This window comes from Passer domesticus, chromosome 9, assembly GCF_036417665.1.
Source record: "Passer domesticus isolate bPasDom1 chromosome 9, bPasDom1.hap1, whole genome shotgun sequence".
NCBI lineage: Eukaryota > Metazoa > Chordata > Aves > Passeriformes > Passeridae > Passer > Passer domesticus.
The window spans coordinates 43,654,226-43,658,195 of record NC_087482.1 but is presented as its reverse complement, the minus strand read 5'-3'; positions in this window follow the sequence as shown (position 1 = coordinate 43,658,195).

Genomic DNA, 3,970 nt, shown 5'->3' with positions numbered 1-3,970 from the left:
CACAGACACCAGAAGGAAGCAGAGCTCTGTCCCATGTCCCTGTGTCACATGGAGAATGTGTCAATCTTTGAGCCCAGGAGTGAAGCCAAGCCTGGCTGATCCCAGAAGCCATTCCCAGTTGTCTTTAAGCCCAGTAGAATAAAACTTGACCTGTTGAGCAGTATTTCAATGCTAGAAATGGGGGAAAAAAAGTAATTAAGCCTCCAGAATATATTTGTTGAAAAATAGTTTCAACTTAGACCATTTTTAGGAAAAAAAACATTAAAGGAAATGCTGATATGAAATATTTTAAATTATTTATTCTGGACTAGCTCATATTACCCCTGCCCTAATGAGATAGCAATATTTTAACTCTAGTAATATTATTAAACAATATCTTATCTCAAAATCTGATTCCTAAGTGTGTTTAAATAGATATAAATCTTATCCTCAGATCCAGTACGACATCTATACAAGACATTTATTATATAATATTTTCTTTCCCTTGATGTGATTTTTGTTGGTATATTAATATAACTTTGGATGTGATTTTGCCTTATTCCAAAGGCTGTTTGTGCCTAGATGGTTTATTGTCCCTGAATAGTGGCAGAATTTATTTTAACATGAAAATTTTAAAAGTAAAGAGATCTAATTTTAATAATGGATCCATTAAAACCTCCCATTCTCCAGTGGCTTCCTAAGCATGGGGAGAGTTCTCAAATATCCCAAAATGAAGTAACTCCTCAGCTAATTTCATTTACAAAGATTGAAAAGGGCGGGCACAGGCTCCAGGATGTTCCTGCAATAAACTGAATTACGCAGTTTCTTTTTCACTGTTATTAGAGATCCTGACTGAAAAATTACCCAGTGTATTCACACAGAAAAGAATCCCATGTCAGAGCACTGGACACCACCATAAAATGTCCCTTTTATTGACAGGGCCTGCAATCTGTCACATCCAAAGGGCACTTGAAATAAAAAACACTATGGGATTATTGAAGATTCAAGCCACTGGTAACAACATCATTTGTGTAAATGCCACAATGTCTCCAGCAGACTTTATGAAAAATCCAAATTGTGGCGTTTTTTGAGGTTAACATCTGTTTAGAAAGAAACAGTGAAAATTGCCTTTCTTCCTCTACCAAAATGTAATGATATTTTACAAATTTATGACCTAAAACCTGTAGTGGAAATATGAAAATAACCACATTTATTTTGCCATTGAAAGTCAGGAAAGGAAAGGACCAGTGCAAACAGCAATTGCAGGAGAGTGAGAGACCCAGTGCTGCACAAAATGAAAGAAAAAATTGGGGATGGAGCAATAAAACTACAGATAAATGTGTGTACCCAAAATGAACTTAATGTTCTCTTTCCTGTTCTGATTTCCCTTCCACTCCCCCAGACAAAAATAGTTCTGTTCCCAAAGTCAGTTCATTGAGGTAATTAGGTTATTTGCAAAGAGAGGTCATTAAAATTATGTCCACCATGTTCTACTGACAGAAAAGAAACACTAAATAGAAATATCTCTCATTGTTTTAGTGGCTTTGAATTTTTCTACTCAATGCCCAGAAACTATTTCTTGTTAAATATTTCTGTATTATTGCCAGTGATTTAAATGATGGTGCATGTAAAGCATATTTTAGTAGTTACATTATATTGTCTCAAATCTGTGGGAAAAATACATCCCAAATATTCAAATACATTCCCAAATAAACAGAAGCTGGAAGCAGCATTCAAACAGAAAGATTGACTTAATTCCAGAGCTCCTCTCTCCAAAAGTCAATCCAAACGTCTTGTATAGATGTCATATTGGATCTAAGGATAAGATTTATACCAATTTAAACACATTTAGGAATCAGATTTTGAGATGAAATATTGTTTAATAAAATTATTAGAGGTAAAGTATTGCTATCTCATTAGGGCCGGGGTAATATGAGCTAGTCCAGAATAAATAATTTAAAAATATTTCATTATCAGCATTGCCTTTAATGGGTTTGGGTTTTTTTTTTTGTTTGTTTGGGTTTTTGGTTGGTTTTTGTTTTGTTGGTTGGTTTTTTTTGGTTTTTTTTTTCTAAAAATGGTATAAGTTGAAACTATTTTGCCTCCTAGATTTGGTGTGCAGGTTGAAAAACCTAAATTTCCCAACAAGAGGGCATCACATGCCTGAGCCTGTGCCACGAGCTGGGTCTGGAGAGCACTCAGGGCTGCAGGAGATCCTCTCCCAGCCCCAGAAGTTCTGTGCCAAAAACTCACAGCCAAAGCCAAGAGCAGCCTGGCAAGAGCATCCATTCTGTGCTTCATTCCTTGCTCCAGGGAAACTCCTCCTCTTCCAGAATCTGGGCATCTCTGAACTTCTGCACTGAACAGGAGCATTCTGCTTGGGCCAGCACAGCGTGAAACATCCCCAGGAAAACCTGGAATCTTGCAGCAGGAGTGAGGAGGAACAATGAATTGCCTCCCATCCTCACATTCAGAATTATTCCAGAGGAAACCCAGCAATCACATGATGCCTTAGGATTTAGCTTTTATGTTTTTCAGCTCCTGTACTGCTTTATGGAGTTTAGTTAGAACTCTGAACTCCACAGCCTGTCAGCTCTGTTCTCCCATTTTGGGCAGACACAACAATTCCTCTCCAGGCTTGAAACTCAAGGACAACTCACTGCCTCAGACCACAAGAGATGGAAACAAAAGTGAATTTGGAGGAGTAAACTGGGGGTAAATCACTTAATTACCTGAAGCTGTATTTGAAGAATTAACCCCTGATATGTAAATGGACCAAATTTATTATTGTCTGAAAAACTCATGACCATTGTCCATTCGTGGGAGGCTTTGGACTGCCCAAGGTGTGCCTCTCAAAGACCTTCAATAAATACTCATTTTATTCTCTCAATCTTGTCCAGCCTCTGTTTTAGGTAGCCCTCCAAGGCACCACAGAAACAACCTTGGAGCTCTCTGCAGGGCTGCTGAGCATCCTGTACATAATCACCCCTGCCCAGAGAAGCCTGGCAGCCTCTGGGATGGCAGACAGGGTGGGAAGGATGCAGGAGCAGCTGGGAGGGCTGTGCAGCTCCCCAGGGCTGGGTTCTGGGTCAGCACACACCCAGGGCTGTAGCAGCACCAGCAGTGATCCCTCCTGCAAACTCTGCAAAACAACATCAGGGAAGCAAACTGTGCCTGTGTGTGAAGGGAAAGAGCAGGGCTGTTCCTTATCTACCAAGGGCAGATTTAATTATTTTCTGCAAAGCAAACTTGGGGAAAAATGATACAAAACCGCTCAGATTTTGCCTGGGAACTTTATTATTTGCTCTTTTATTTGACTTAAGTTGTTGTAAATCAGACCAAAGGAAAGTGAGTAATTACTTTTGCCTTATCCAGTGTATTTCTCTATTACCAATATTTTTGACAGATGGCCCTGTTATACCCAAAGACAGAAAGGAAAGCATAATATGCAGTAGATATCCCAGTAAATATAATAAGGCATCACTTTCAGGATCTCTAACCATTCTTCCAAAACAAAAAACAAAGATTCCTTTATGGATAAAGACTTCTTTAAAAAAAAAAGTGTCTGTTGGTATTGTTTGTTTCCTCTCTCTCCCACTTTGCAAAGAGTCGCTGCAGATCTCTATTTTTGAGGTGAATTGCCACAAATTTAGGGCTTAGCACCTTTCCCCTTTTTTCCTCCTGATAAGCAGGAACTCAGCAACTGAATTCCCCAGGAGTTTGGTTTCACCAAACTCCAAAAAGGTAGAAATTACTCTCCAGTGTGGATCCCTTGACGGTGAAAAGGGATCAGAGCTCATCACTAAGAGCAGGGAGCCTGATTTTAGCAGGATAAATCTTAGTCCAAGCAAGTGGAATAGGCTTTATCTCACAGGAATAGGCACAGGAGAGCCCCGAGCCTGGCCAGGTCCTGGACAAGAACCTGGTGAGAAACACCAGACAGTGATGGACCTTCCAGCCTGCCATGCCAAAATATTTCATTTTTGGAGGG